The sequence below is a fragment of the Rhinolophus ferrumequinum genome, chromosome 9, assembly GCF_004115265.2.
Source record: "Rhinolophus ferrumequinum isolate MPI-CBG mRhiFer1 chromosome 9, mRhiFer1_v1.p, whole genome shotgun sequence".
NCBI lineage: Eukaryota > Metazoa > Chordata > Mammalia > Chiroptera > Rhinolophidae > Rhinolophus > Rhinolophus ferrumequinum.
Genome location: NC_046292.1, coordinates 73,957,398 through 73,973,875, shown reverse-complemented (window position 1 = coordinate 73,973,875; position 16,478 = coordinate 73,957,398). Strand labels below are relative to the sequence as shown.

The 16,478-nt window shown below is 41.5% G+C and overlaps 1 long non-coding RNA gene across 4 annotated transcripts in view; it reads left to right on the top strand.

The window, feature by feature from the left end:
• The first annotated feature begins 2,355 nt into the window (after window positions 1–2,355).
• Window positions 2,356–16,478, top strand: part of LOC117027768 (uncharacterized) — a 383,724-nt gene continuing 369,601 nt past the window's right edge. For all 4 annotated transcript variants that reach the window (XR_004423962.1, XR_004423961.1, XR_004423960.1 and 1 more), the window contains exons 1-2: window positions 2,356–2,574; window positions 4,243–4,480. This is a non-coding gene — a long non-coding RNA (uncharacterized LOC117027768). The remainder of the gene's footprint in view (window positions 2,575–4,242; window positions 4,481–16,478) is intronic.

Sequence of the window (16,478 nt, the reverse complement as noted above, 5' to 3'; positions counted from 1 at the left end):
TTGTCGGGGGGAAGTTGGGGGGGGAGGTAGAGTTCTCCTAAAAAGAAAATTCTGGAAGTCATCATAATTAAACAAAGAGGAAAATGTGCCAGGCAAGAGTGGGTGGGAGCTGTTTTCTCTTTGTGGTTGGTTGTGTTGCATTCAAGATCCCTAACCTAAGATGAGGTTTCTGAGCTTCCAGTAGGCGAGTAGCCACCCAGGAGACCCAGGGCTCCAGGAAGGCAGGCTCAGGTGTCCGGGCCCCGCAGGTGAGGAAACCCACGCTCTAGGAGGCCAGCTGGGCGGGCAGCGAGTCCTCACTCTGTAGCTCGGTTGCCGCTAGCGGATCCAAGGGCGGGACAGGCGCTCAGGAACCCGGCCCGACGGGCGCAGCTCGCTCGCTAGCTCGCAGGCACGCTGGCTCCTGTACCCGACCTCACGCCGTGGTCTCAGCCGCCGCCCTGCTCCTTCCCCACGCCCGCTTCTGTTTGTCTCTATTCTCTGGCCCCACTGCCCAGCGCTGCGTGTGTCCAAACTAAAGGAACTCCTTTCTATCTCCTAGGGGATCGGAGGGAAAGCGCGGGTTACCTTTGCCCTGCACCAAGGGTCGCCCGGTGCGCGCGGGCCGGGACCGTGGTGCGAGGAGAGGCGCTCATCGTCTGGGAGGGTAGAGAAAGCGGGCATCTCTGGTCCTGGGATGCAGTTGTCCCCGTTTCTCCTGTTCACCGCGCCGCCCGCGCTCACTCTGGGGGAAGTTGGTTGCAAAGTTTCCGAGTGAGGCGTCGGCTCCTGCAAGTAGCGCGCAGGGCGGGTGTGGACGCCGGAGGCTAGGACAGAAGCGCTCCTCGCGGTGTCTTTGTTCTGCTCTGGGGGACAGACCTGGCCAAGGAGTCGCTGGGAGAGAGAGGGGATCGCCAGAGACATTCCGGACCCAGCAGGGGCTCTTTGCTTCCTCTCCACCTCCTCCTTTAGGCATCTCCCCCACCCCCAGCCCAACCCCAGCACAGTTCCCAAGGCCCCAAACCTCCTCCACCCCAACCCTTTACCCCCAAACTTCACTATCCCGCAAAGGTCCCACGTCTAGGATGGGGAAAGAAAGAGGGTGGAGGTGAAAGGGAGCCCTGGGCCAGGTACCTCCTGGAGAGTGGCTGTTTGCTTTGGAATGTTTGGGGTTTTTCCTTTGCCCTAAAAACTGCTTCCCCACACGTGCCCCCGTTTTCTCCTATTTCCCCCACTTCTCGACTTTCCCCCTTTTCAATTCTAGTGAGATGTAGAGGAAAAATTAGCGCTGTTCTATCACTCAGAGAGCCAATGCTGTGACCCGCAGTTGGGATAAGGATTTAGAGATGGGAGATGAGGATGGGGTCCCCAATTCTGGAGTTTTGGGAACAACTGGTAAAGGACCTGGGGACGAGTCTGGAGCTGACCCCGGTTGGGACACTCAATTTGCTTAGGGCGGGGCAGTGGGGGAGGGGATGGACAGGGCGATGCTTGGCGGGACCAGCAGCGCCAGCGGGTAGAGGATGGAAGGCGGCCTGGGACCCGAGCCAGATCTTTGGGGCAAAGATAAGGCGGTGGCCTAGGGAAGAGAACAGTCGAGGAGGGCTTGGCTCCAGGGTCAGAGGGAGCGAGGTCATCCAGAGTCTTGCCGTCCCAGATTGAGGACGGGCAAATTCGGGGTCTGATAGCTGGGCGCGATGCTTCAGGTGGGGAGCCGCCCTTGAGCCCCTGGACCAAGTTGCGCAGCACCAGTAGCAACAGGTAGCTGGAGGTGGGCTTTGTCCTGAGGATTAGAGGGGTCTCCCAAGGGCTCGCATGGTGTGGTACGTGGGGGAGAAGAGTGTTCCCTCTTGGAGCCCCTCTGAGTTGTTTTGGTGTGTTGGGTGGAGGGGTGAATCTGGGTGGAGAAACAAGGATAGAGTGCTGGGGGTGAGTTCCACCTCCGATTGTATAACTGCCGGTATCTTCTGGGGTTGACCCCCTGCCCTTCACATTTTGTCTCTTGGGATGATGAAAAAACTGGCAGAAACTCGATGCCAAAGTGGATTGTTCACGTTGATTGGCAGGGAAAGTGCGAACAAAGAGGCGCATCTCCCGGAAACAATGATTTTGGAGATTCACCCCCCCGACCCCCCCCCCGCAGACGTGAGCACGTTGGGCAGGGGGCGTCATGGAGGGGACCAGGACCGGCATCTCCCGGGAAAGTTGGAGCGAGGTGGTGGGAGGACAGGGTCGGGTCGAGTGGCGTGAAGCTGGGGACTGAGCGGCCCGGCGCCTCAGAGGTTCGCAGCCGGGCGGGAGATGCGGGGAGGGAGGGGGCGGAGAGGGAGGGAGGGAGGGAGGGGAGGGGAGAGGAAGAAGGGGTGAGAGGGAGAACCTGCCGCCGCTCGCCGCCTCTTTGTCTGCTCCGGGACTGGGAACAAAGGGGGGAACTCTGATGAACTCTCCTCCCCTCGCCCCGGACGCCCGGGTATCTCCCTCTAGCAACTTTGCAGCCTCGACTTTCTGCGCTGTCAGGCCACACGAAAGTGTCCGCGCGCCTCGCGGACTGCAACAGGGGAACGTCTCTGAAAAGTGTGACCAAGTGGGAAGAAGGTGAGTGGAGACTGTTGTCTTGTTTACCTCTGTCCCCCTTAATGCGCCCCGCTCTCCGCCCTTGGAGAATAGAGGAGTCGTCCAGTGACGAAGTTTAGCTGGAAAGTTGTACCTCCTTTCCCCCCGCTGCCTTCTCTTTTGTTCTTTAACGAACTTGCCCAGATGGTTTTATTTGTTCATTTTTAATAGGCAAAAGCCAGGCAGGCATTTTTCTCAAGTGCCTCTCTCTGTGAGGAGCTGGGGCGGGAGAAAGGGCATATTAAGGGGCATTGCCTCGTTGCCTCCCAGCGGCGCGCACACGGGAGAAAACACGCTGAAATCGATGGGGTCTGTCCAGTCTCACCCCCACCCTGCCCAAACTTTGTCATGCAAAAGAAAGAGATACGGAGCTGGGGGTCGTTTCCTCACCGTTTTATAACTTAACTGTCTGTGGAGTGCTCAGCAGATCCAACGCACAATGCCAAAGCTGCAACAATAGAATGCAGAAGAGGTTTGAGTTGAAGGGGAGTGGACTCTTGTGTTTGTGGTCCAGGGGCTTAGAGCAAACAGGTAAGAGTTCCCAAAGTTTTCTTTGAGGCTAGGGTAGGTGGGCGAAGCCACAGGTTTCCAACTGTCAGAGATGCAGGGATGGAGGGATGGGGCCTGGACCACTGGTTAGAGTAGGCCATCCCGTGGGCCCCTTTAATTTCACCACCCACCCAGAATAACCCATACTGTTCTTACGATCCATCATCACCTCTCTCACTTTACCCCCCCTCCCATTTCAGTATGTTTGAATAGAAAGTGGAACATGAGCCCCCAAAGCTCCTCAGACCCTGCCCTCCTCCTGCCTTTTGTGTTTTAACCTTTTGTTTCTATCTGCCACGCCCGCCCCAAAGAGGGATGGCTGTTGCTGCTCCTGTGGGTGCAGAGGCAGCTCAGTCTCCTCCGTGTGGATAGGTAAAGGGAGACTCCCTAACTTTGTTTCCCAAGTAGCTAAGCTTCGCAGTGTTTCTAGGTTGGGTCTTGCTCAAATGAGGGAATCCCTGCGCAACTAGTAAACATCTCCACTTTATATGAAATTTCTTTCAGTGCTTTTCCACTTTACCGCAAAAATTGTTTATTCGTCTTGTCCTGTCACTTTACGGTTAACAGACGTTTAGGGACAGCATCTGGGAGTTAGTTGAAGGTGGGCAAACGTATGCTGTAGCTGTTAGGATGTGTTGAATTATTAGGAATGTGTAGAAGAGGCTTTTTGAATTCGACAATGCAAATTTAGGTTGTTATCTTCAGGTATGTTTTATGGGATCTTTCCAAATACCAGTGTAATTTATCACTGTCTCCACTGTCCTCTCCTCTCCCCACCCCAGAGCTGGAGGCTTTCCTCACACCCTTGGACTTACCCGCCTTTTCAGTTTGACAAGACATATGAAACATCAAACTAAACGTGCTGTTACTAACTGGAGGAAATCCAAACACCATCTCTTTTAACATCTTAAAAGTTACGATTTAGCATAGTAGTATCCTTTATTAAAACTTGCAACTAAAAAGGATTCAAGTGCCAGAACTATGTAGTTTTGAATTTTCATGTCAACGACTGCAATATATTAATGCTATAGTTATTTATTTTGAAAGAAACTGAGTGTGGAGTAATTTGGAATCTAATGTTAATTAATTTCAATTGTACAGGTGTAATTATTCTTATCAGCATCCAGAAAGCATCAAGCAGTGCATTGTACTTACGGGATCTTTCTATCAGTGAACATTATGGAAGTACCGATACAACATCATGTCATTCCTGGATGAAAAGTGATCGAACTTCTTCGTTTGGAGTTACATAAAAGTTAAAGTGTTGGGATTTTTGATGATGGCTTCCCTGTGTGGATTACTACAGTTTGATCACTGGGAATTCTCCACCTTAAGGAAGGTACTTTTCTTTTCAAATACTCTATAAGCGCTTCATTTTTGGGCGGGTGCTAATGCCATTAGAGAATTGTCTAGTTATATTGAGCTGTTGCCTGATGAAAGTGATTTATGACATTTGGTTTCCTTGTTTTGAACTGGTTTTTGTAGATTCATTTTCATTTGGAATGAAGATTTGGGTACTTCTGATGAAATCTCATTAATTTTACAATGTGTTCTTCAACATTAGCGTGCATATAAATGTGGATTCTGTTGTCACTAAGGAAAGTTATGTAACGATGATGGCCCCAAGAGGCAAATGTCCTATTTTATTTATCATTGATTTTGGTTTTAGCTATCTCAGTAAATGTTTCTATATCAGCAGAACTTTTGTGGTTTGCATTATTTTTTTTCACTTTTGAAATTTCATTTTAGTAAACAAAATCCAGAAGTAACCAGAGATAAATGAATTTCTAGTAAGTGGGAGTCAATGTAAAGTACAAGTTCTAACAGAATAAAAACTTGACTATGTAATAACAAAAAAGCTGTAAATTTGTTTAGTCTTTATGGTATACATCAAGTTTTTATAGTGTTCATTAAGAGTCTTATATTCCTTCTTTTAAGTCTTACAATTCATTTTTGTTCATCTCTGTGAGAAAGCAATTAAAAGTTCACGTAAATACTGTTGGTAATATAAAAGTATTTTGATGCAGTATTTACTTTCCTGCTTTAACTTTCCTTGTTTGCCATGGAAAGTGAGAGTTTTCTTTGTTTAAAATAGGGTGCTTTGAAATGATTTAAGTTGAAAGATTTGATTCTCAAAATGATTCAAGTTCAAAGTGCTTTTCAATCTTACAGAGGGAGAATATCCTTGATACATTACTTTAATTGAAAAATGTTAAGGTCTGGTCAAAGAAGATAATTGGGAATTGCAAATATTTTTATTCTGTTATAAGTAAAATGTATTAAGATTTGCTTCTTTCTGGTTGTATAAACTTGTATAAACAAACTGCTTAATCATTTTGGACTTTAGTTGATCATCTATAAAATGAAGGTTAGATTCAAGAAACTTTAAGAAATCTTTTAGCTTTAACATTGTTTGATTTACCGATTGCTCCTATAATTAAGGTATATCCTCTCTTGTGAAGTTTATTTTTAATTTGTTGAATAATAGAGTTACTGATGTGGATAACTTCATGTGTATTAATAATTATTTTGTATGAATTCTTAGCTCAGGGAATATTAGTTTAGGAAATATGTTTTAATTTTCTATAAAGTACACTTTTGGCAAAGTATGATAGATATATGGAAATGTCAGAGGTCCTCAAATGTTTTCAACAAAAGTTTATCTGCTGAGATATTTTTTTGGGGGTGGAAAAATGCAGTATTGTTTCTCATCAAGTGTTTTACCTACAAATGTCTGAAGTAAATATATTTGAGTTTATTCTAATGGCCACACAGAGTTGGGCTCAGAGGCTGAGAAACAGACTTGGGCATGAAACATACCTGAATTTGAATCTCAGCCCAGGCAACTATTCACTATGGTACTTTGGCCAGGTTACTTGATTTCCTTGGGTCTCAGTTTCGTGATTTATAAGTGGGGATTATAACACTTTTCTCATGGGTTGTTCTGGGGAATATATTTTTAAAAAGCGTATATGTAGGAAAAAACTTAACAGAGGGCTAAACATCTGTAAAAGGTACTATTATTACCATTCACAATGAACTAGTGATGTTTTGATACTTCCAACTTTCTTCGTTGACTGCCTTACAAGTTTCAAGCCACGTTAACCAAAAATATTCACTGAAATGTTCAATTTGGATAGAAGTTTTCACATATTTAAATGTGTTTTTTCTACTTTAAAAACATGTTCTATTGAATTCTTTTATCCAGTTAAGTGAGGATTAATTCACTTCAACAAACATTTGTTAAGTCTTACTACGTGTAAGCATGTTGCTAAAAGGTCATCGCTTCATCTTGGAATATGTGGACCTTCTATTTCCTTACAGAAATTTCAGTAAATTGAGATAATAGCAAGTTTCTAGAATTGATTTACTCAGTTTCGCTATTTTCCATGCTATCAATGATGAGTAGACTTAGATATAGTTTTTAAAAATTTTGTTACTCACTTTTCAGCTATAGTGTGAAAGTGATGGTTCAGTAGTTTCTTGATGAGGAAATCAAGAACTATTGCACGTTTTCTGATATTAGTTTTTATAGAATGATCTTTACTTAAATAGAAAACTCACAGTTAATATAAACAACACTTGGAAGAATAGCATATCGTTGTGTAATGAAGTTTGAAGTCCTGGATTTTCATTTTCTAGATCTGTAATTTAGCAACATCTGAGTGATTATTTAGTTTGATGAAGGTGATGATATTCATTTACCCTTAGGACATTTTTGATGAGAATGTTAAGGTATTGCTTTTTATTTGTAATTTACCAGCAGATAGTTGCCTAGCAATGATAATGTTAAGAAGAAAAATATTAAATAAGTCAACATTAAAATGGGAAAAGTTTCCCCAGATGTATCCAAAATTTTATGTTTGTGACAACATTTATTTTAATGAGGGAATTGTATCATTTATATATCAACTACTAATATAATAATTTGTAATTACAAAGTTTAAAGTGATAAATTCCTTTAAATTATTCAATATGATGCTAATTTTTAAATTATAACCAAATATACTCAGTAACTTGACTGTAAGTATCACATTTTATAGTCTTGGTTATTTAAAACTCTTCGTTGATGTGGATTAGTTTGAATCACTGAAATCAGAACAATGTACCAAGTTGTTTCAAATAAACTTATATAGGAAGAAAATCTAAATATTTTTATGTGCCATCTAAAAATGATGAATGCGACATATACTAAGCATCTTATAGGTAAACAAAAAGCATGTATCTTTGAACTTTATAATAACTCTAGGAAGTGATCTCCTGAATATTTTGTTATATTTTCAGTACCATGGCTACTTATTTATTTGCTATTAGTTTCTTTAGGTACAATAAGTGTTCCCAAATTTACTTTGATTTTTTTCTTTATTGCCTCAGATTTGCTGATTTTTAAATGCCAGTCATTTCTAAGAACTTTGGTCGTAGTTTTGCTGATTATTGTTGAAAACACAGATGTTCGGAAATATATTTTGCATGAAACTATGAAGCTTACGTTAGTCATTCATTGTTGCCTCATTCATTCTTTTTCAGTAATATTTATTTAGTGCCTTATATGTGCCAGACATTGTTCTAAGCACTGAGGATACAAAAGAAATAAAAATCCCTGTACTCTTGGAGCTTTTACTAGTGACAGTAAAAAATATGTTAAAAGTCAGCATTTACTACTGAGTAAAATAAACCAGGAAAGGGAGATAGGGAATAGGAGGGAAAGGGGTTGCAGTGTTCAGTGAGATGGAGGGAAGGGGGTTGCCGTGTTCAGTGAGATGGCCAGGGATGACCTCCTGGAGAAGGTGACATTTGAGGAATTCTGTGAAGGAAGTGAAAGAATGAGCTACGCGACATCAGGTATACATGGCAAGTGCCCGGTATATCAACAGAAAGCAAGGAAGGTACAGTGGCTGGAGTGGAGAGTGAGCAAAAGTGACAGTGGTAGGAGATAAGATCATAGAGGAAATGGGAATATGGTGAGTAGATCACATGGATCCTTAAAGGCCCTTGTGCGGACTTTGGATTTTTTATTTTTGCTGAGGGAGGTGGGATTCCACTGAAGGGTTTTAATGATTGACCTGCTGTGACTAGTGTTGTAACAGGATGACTCTGGCTGGTGGGTTGAGATCCGATTAAAGATGAGCAAGTTTAGAAACAGGGAGATCATTTAGGAAACTATTTCAGGCATCAAGTGAGCGGGGGTGGCTCCTTAGACAAGGGTAAAAGTAGCATGGAGGTAGTGAGAAAAGGTTGACTTCTGAAGATATTTTGGCTGGAGGATTTTCTAGTGGATTGGATCAGAATTATGAGAGAAAGAGAAGAGTCAAGTATGATTCAGAGATTTTTGACATGAGCACCTGAACGGACTGAATGCCCATGAAGTGTGGGCTTGGGGTGAGGGAGACCAGAACCTCAGTTGAGACTCAATCTTGAGATATGTTTTAAGCATCTTGGTCGTTTGATACACAAGTCTGGTTTTCTGGGTAGAAATCTAGAGGTAAAAATTTATGAGTTGGAAGAGATTAAATTTTACTTAAAGCCAGGAGCCTGGATGAGATCACCAAGGGAGGAGTGCAGAAAGAAAAGGGGTCTACATACTAAGCCTGGGGGCCCTCCAGATTTAGAAACGGGGAAGATGAGAAGGGGCAGGTAAAGAAGAGTGAGAAGGGCCTGCCACTGAGATGGAAGTCCTGTGCAGAAAGTGTCTCCAGGAGGAGGGCAAGATCATTTGTATCAAGTGCTGCTGATGTCTTGAACAAGATGACAACTGAGAGCAGAGATTTGGGTTTAGGCATTTGGGACAACAGTGCTTACTGGTAGTCTTGGCTAAAGCACTCTTGGTAAATGGTGAGAGAGATCACATCTTTTTCCTAGTTTGTGTGGTCCTTTACATACCCTTAAAAAACATCTTATCTATCCTAACTAAAATTACTCAGTACTTTATAATTGATAAAATGCTTTCACGTATGTTATCTTAGTTATGTCTAAGAGAGGTGGGATGATAATATCTATGTTTATCTTATAGAACAAGAAGTTGAGACTCAGAAGTAAAGTGGTTTATTCAAAGTCATTTGAATACGAGATAGAGCTGTCTTTTAACTTCAAACTCTTTGCTATTCATGATAGGGTAGATAGTAATGATAAAACAAATTCCAATAAACTGTGATAATAGCAGAGCATACAAAGTATAGGATTATATCAGGGAAGGGAGGGATCCTTTGGGGTCAGGGAAGACTTTCCCGAGTTGGGATTTAAAAGATGCATCTTAACGTGGTCAAAAGGAGGGACATTCTAGCCTTGGAAATAAGGGATGATAACTGGAATGTATTTGGGATGCTTAAGCCGTTTGATTCATGTTGAACATGAAGGAGAGTGAATGAGAGACAGGCTAGAGTGATAGCAAGTGCTAGTTCAAGCTTGGATTGAAAAATTGTTTTAATAAAACAACTACTAAGTGCCATCTTAAATGTCCCTTGTGTCGCATAAGGTAGTTATACACAGCGTATTTAGCGCTGCCTGAACATATGTACATCACTACAAATGCATTGCCCTAGTCACTTTGGGCCGCCATAACCAAGTACCATAGACTGGGTGGCTTATAAACAACAGAAATTTATTTCTGATCGTTCTAGAAACTGGGAAGTCCAAGATGAAGGTGGTGGCAGATTTAGTGTCTGGTGAAGGCCTGTTTTCTGGTTCATAAACAGCTGTTTTATTGCTGTGTCCTCACATGGTGGAAGGGGCAAGGGAGCGCTCTCGGGTCTCTTTTATTAGGGCACTAACCCCATTCATGAGGGTGCGACTCTTGTAACCTACTCACTGCCCAAAGGCTCCACCTCCAAATGCCATCATATTGGGAATTATGTTTCAACATATGAATTTTGATTAACTTTGAGGAGATGCAAACATTCATTTTATAGCAAGTATATTTTGAAAGTTCTTCCTTCAAAAGTATATGTACGTGTGAATCATATATCATTGAAGAGGCTCTGGTGACTGTATTTCTAGACTATATCAATCAGGATGCTTTTAACATCAAGTAAGAAAATACTTAGCAAAAAGTGGCTTAAAAAGTAAGGGTTTTTATTTTATTTTTTGGTTTCACATTAAAGAAATTTGGAATAGGACTATTCCAGGACTGGCTAAGTTAGCAGCTCAGCAATGTCACAGTTCCTGTTTAGCTGACCTTGTCCTGGTCCTGAGATAACTGCTGCAGCTTCAAGCATCATGTCTCCAATTGGGAATGGAAGATAGGAAGATCGGAAGAGTTGAATCTTTGCCATATATATTCTTATTTATTTTAAGTGTACTCTATTCATGATATTTTTTTTGGGGGGGTGGGTAAATGTACAGAGTTGTACAGAGTTGCAACCATCCCATTTTAAGAACTTTCTATTACCCCTAAAATATCCCCTATGCCCATTGACAATCAACTTCTGTTCCCACCCACCTGGCTCAGGCAACCACTCCCGTACTTTCTGTCTCTATACTTTCTGGACCGTTCACACATAAATGGAATTATGTGGCCGCAATTAGCAACCTTTTTATCTGGCTTCTTTCTCTCACTGTAAAGTTTTTGAAGTTCATTCATGTAGCATTCATCAGTAGTTTGTTCCTTTTATTGCTGAATAGTGTTTCATTGTACGGATATATCACACTTTGTTTTTTTATTCACCAGATGATGGACGTGTGCATTGTTTCATTTTTTAGCTATCATGAATAATGCTGCTGTGAACATTTTTGCATAAGTTTTTGCAGGGTTTTCACTTCTCTTGTGTAGATATGTAGGAGTTGAATTGCTGTATTGTATGGTGAATTTATATTAAACTTTTGAAGAAACTGCCAAACTGGTGATACAATTTTACAGGTTTGAGTGTTCCACCAGCAGTGTATGAGGGTTCCAGTTGCTCTACATCCCGGCCTTTTATATCTTTTAATAATGGTATGAGAAGTCTTCCCAGGGTAACTACAGAAGCCCATGACAAAATCTCCTCACTAACAAGGGGAATGAGATTATTCTGAGAGGCTTAGACTGATCAGCTAAGACCCTGAGCCTGGGAAGAGGCCCATTAATGCCCACTGGTGTCCAGTGTCAGAACAAAATGGAAGAGGGAAGGCTCGTGACTAGGTAACCCACAGAGTCAGCCACATGTCTGCGTGTCCGCCTTAGGATGTATTATTGATTTAAATATACAAAGTATATTTATGACAAACATGTGCTATTTATATGACAATTATGATTTGAAAGGTAGCCACCAACTCGAACAGAAATAACCCATTCTGTTGGAATTCAGGTTATTCTCTGCTTATCACATTACGAATTTCTGAAAATTAACCTGTCCAAACTAATAGCAAAACAAGCACAGCCTTGGTGAGTGACTTTGTGGGCAGTTGCTAAGCCCCAGCATTCCTTTACTATGAAGTACCATGTAACTTTTCTGGCGTCCCAGTAACAGTTTTTTATAATCTTGGTTAAGTGTAAGTTAACAACCACCAAATCCTTGGCTTAAGATACAGAAAGATACTTAGACTGTGTTGAGTGTTGGACAACGTGGCAGCAACTTGAAAAAATTATTTGAGCTTGGATGGAAAAAAACACAAAAAACAAATCAAGGTTTTATTTCTGTATTTTCATAGTCCTACCTTATTCTTTTATCTCTTTTTAAATATATTTTTATTATGTGATATAACATCCATAAGGATAGGTAAACCCACTGTATGTACAGGATATTGATGCTACCCTCTGTTGAAAACTCTAGAATATGTGGGTCATTCAGTGGAATGATGGAATTTCAAGTGATTCATGCTTGAAAGTCCCTGAAAATCTGAAGCAGAACTTATGGTAATTAGAATGTATCAATAGATAATGCTGACAATTTAGGCATAGCTACTGATAACCATGGGGGGAATTTATGTTTGAAATGCATTTCTGTGACAGTCCTGCTTTTAAAATCATTTTCTTTTCTTCAAATTTTAGAGTAGGTACCAGAATAGACCTAGAATTTTGTTAACTGTTGTTTTAATACTAATTTACTGAATTAAGCAGTGACTTTTTTAAAAAAAAATCTAAACAATTCCAATAGTTCTTTCATAATGGGTCATTTCACTCTAGAGATGGAGAAAACCAAGAGGAGAAATTTAAGTTTCTTAAACTATTGGTCTTAGTGAGAATGAAGTATATACATCTTATAATTTATAGTTCAGTGTTCTATTTCTTAGAGAAGTAATAACTATTACAGAAATCTCGGACATTTGTACAGCAATAACTTGTATATCCTTTTACTTGATTCTCCCTTGAATCCCAAGTAGTAAGTGTTAGTAATGTTCTCATTTTACAGGTGAAGAATTTGGAGTTCAGAGAAGTATCTTGCCCAAGTAATCAGACTAGTAAATGGAACAATTCAAGTCCATTTATTAGGTACCAGCATGTAGACAGAGATGAGAGATTATCCCCTTAAGAGGTCCTACTCAAACTGATAATTTTTCTACTTTCATGTAGAACTGGGCCAAGCTGCACATGCTTTCCTCATTTCTTCTCCACTTGGGTATACTCTCTTTGAACTTGACCTTTCACTGGTGTGGGTGCCCAACTGGTAGACTTCCTGAGCCCCTGCTTTTCAGTAGTGGCCTAGAAGGAAGAAGAGAATGTGAATCTGCCTCAACACTCCACACCGGAAGTTCTATTGGCTACACTTTTTGTGGCCCTGATTTTGTGTCCCTGAGGCTCACTTTGGCCTGGACCTATGGTTTCACAACTCCTGTTTGTATTGAAGGGTGAGCCTACCATGTTACAGTGAGTGAGCTAGGCTGTTAGAGTGCCTAACTGAGGCTCTTGCGCATTCTTTCATTGGGATGCAAGTGGTATATAGAAGAAAGATGTCCTCTAAAAACTCCAACACTAAAGCTGGGCACTTCTTAGCTCTCTGGCCTCCTGTGGTGACCCCATGTTTCCGCTCCTTGCTCTGTTTATCCCCCAACAAAAATTGACATGCTGAATGCTGTCCCTTCCTGTTTGCTCCCTTCCTCTGGAAAAATATCACACTGCACTAGCACCCAAGATACAAATTCCTGAAGGTGGATCAGTGTGGAATGGAAAGCCCATTAGGGGTTGGCACAGTGAGTTATGTGACAACCCTACTGAAATACTTCCTGTTGTGTATGGTTGGCCTCAACCATTGAAATAAAGAGATGGGCACTGTCACAAAAAGTTACCAGCATATGTTTTCAGCTTCTTTTATTTTTTTGAAGGTTAGTACAGTTTAAATAATAAATACAAAAATTCACTTCTTGTCATTCTGTCTTTGGGATAAATAAACCTTGGTTCTATCATAATAAATTTTCAGCATTTGTCTCAGTGTGAGAATTTGGGTGAAAGTTCATAGAATGTTTTTCTTCAAAAATTTCTGTTGAATTCTGCCTGACTCTGCAGCCAAATTAAAAGAAAAAAAGATCTCCCTTGACTACAATGATTAAACTACTATACCTAAATATATTCTGTAGGTTTCTAGCCAAGTGGCTGTAAGAATGTATTTGAGATACAAGCAAACAAATAAGAGCAAGAAGCATCATGTTAACAATATCCTGACGCCAAGTCCTTGTTCAGTGGTGTGGCCTCCTGAGTTCCCAGGGTTTGTGCCTGATGAAGCCTCCGAAGCTGAGGATAGCTTTGGCCAACTCTAGCTTCTTAGTCAGATCGCCTTTGGAATCTCGGAGTTGGTCCAGGTGCCTGGTTATTTTCTGACTCTGGTTCTGCATCAATTTAAGGCACTATTTACCTACCGATTCAACTTACTTATGCAAATCCCATGACTTGGTGTGCAGATTCAAATAGTATATCTTTGCATATCCTGGTCTTTTGTGTTCCTCGGTTGTTTTGTCACTGGCCTTAACTCTGTCTGGGCCTATCCTACAATGGCTTCTTGTGCTTGATTCTCACCTCTTTACATTTCAGTTCCCAGAGCTGGTCAATTTGTGGATGCTGGCCAACCCAGTGGCCTCAGGTTCAACCTCCTGTTCTTAGGGAATAATCTTGGACCCTAACAAGTTGCTGAAAAAAACCAGAAATCATCTAACATATTTCTAAAAAATGAACTCTGCATTTGCTCTCATTTCTGCCCTTCTTCAGGGCATTGCATTGATTCACATGCCAACAAGTGACATCCCTGAAGTATGGTGAAATTCAGAGCCTCTCAATCATCTGAGAAGAATTAAGCTGTGCTGAGTAGCATTTTATGTCAAACATATCTTAGTGTTCTGGTTCTTTGAAAATTGGCGATGGATGAATAATATATGTGCTGATTCTTTATTAACCAGACTATTTGATGACTTGACATAAGGAATTCTAACTAACTAGCTGAAACAGGTTAGCCTTGCTGGGAGACCTTCTGGAGTAACGAATAATAGTAGGGCACATTTTGTTTTGAGTTGCTTACACCCAGAATGAGCAGCGTTGAATTCTGAGCTTCGTTTACAACCAGCTGTTGATTGAAACTCTATGGCTAGTAAAATTGGATGCTTTAGAGAGGGGAATTGGATGCCTGGGTCCAATGGAAAAAAGGGAGAATTTTCATGGTATTGTCTTGTGTATCTTTTGAACTTTGAACTATGTGACTATTTTTTTTACCTAGTGGAAACAGGAGAATGGATGGATGGAAGGAAGGAAAGAAGGAAGGAAGGAAGGAAAGAAGGAAGGAAGCAAGGAAACAATTCTAGGGAGCAATACATCAATTAAGTAATATTTCTAAGCCATATGCTTATATAAAAAAGCTCTTGGGAGATGAAAGTATATAGTAAAAGAAATTTTTCAGAGATTCCTATATACTAGGCATTTAAGGAAATGATCTCTGAACCTGTCAACAACCCCATAAGATAGGCATTTTTATTCACATTTTATAAGTGAAGAAATAGAAGCTGTTAATGGTAGAACTGGGAGTTGGACGCAGGTGCACTTGACTCCAACACTATGCCATGCTGCCTATCTTGCTCTGCTTGGCTGTTATAACAAAATGCTGCAGACTCTGTGGCTTAATAAACATTTGTTTCTCAATGTTTCCCAGTTCTGGAGGCTGGGAAGTCCAATATCAAAGTGTGGGCAGATTCAGTGTCTGGTAAGAGCCCTCTTCCTGGTTTGCAGACGGCTGCCTTGATGCTGTATCCTTACTTGTCAGAGAGAGAGAGAGCTCTGGTCTCTTCATCCCCTTGTAAGAGCACCATTCCATCAGGGGGTCGCCCCTCGTGACCTGATTCAAACTTCCTAAAGGACCCACCTCCAAATACAATCACATTGGAGATTAGGACTTCAACATACGGATTTTGGGGGAGACATAAACATTTATCCATAGCACTGCCTTTCCAACAAAGATGTGGCACAAAGGATTTATTAATATTCTCTGGTATTCACTCCCTGGTCAGAACTGGCCCCGAGCAAAATTGTCATGTAGGGGAAATTTGGCAACTACTGTCTATAGTTTCCATCTTCTCAAGCCCCTGTTCTCCCGTTGCTGTGTTCTTTCCTTCCCTTTGTCCTCTCTCCTTTTCTTGGTCATCCAGTGCAGTGAGGCTCTCAAGATATTATTCCATCCATGCCTACCCACCCACCTACCCAACCACCATGCCTCCACTCATTCAGGTACCATTGAGTACCTATTACATGTCAGGACTGGACCAGACGCTGGGGATACAAAATTAAGAAAAATGGACGTGGTTCCTGCCATCCAGTAGCTTAAGAGGATAAGGGGTGTCCGTATATAAATATGTTTGGGGAACACTATGCTTTTATCCCTTTTGGAGGCTCATCAGGCCCTCTAAATGCCCTGAGATGTCTGGTGGTTAGAGTGCTTTGCTTTGCTTTGCTTTGCTTTGCTTTGCTTCTCTCTCTCTCTCTCTCTCTCTCTCTCTCTCTCTCTCTCTCTCTCTCTCTCTCAGCTTCTTGAATATGAAATCATGGTTGCCTCTGTTTTTTTTTTTGGTTTTGTTTTTTAAAACTTAGAACATTCATTAACAAACTCCACAGAACTAATCTTTTGACAAACATTTATTTCAGAAATAATTACTCTGAAGGTTTCCTTCATGAAGATGCAGTAACTTTACAATTTAATGTATAATCCACTGCAAAATAATATTTGAATTTAAATGGTGGGCTTTAGTCCAAAGAAGAAATGTGAGGAATTTTAGGCACTGTTGACGTGTCCTGCAGTGTAATAATTTGGGGAAGCAGAAGCCTTTCTGTGTCTTTCATGTCATATAAGGTAGTTGCTCACTACAGTCTGAAAAGACTGGCCCAAGACAAACAATGATCACGACAACAACTACCACAACAAACAAAAAAACAACTACAACAACAAACAAAAAAC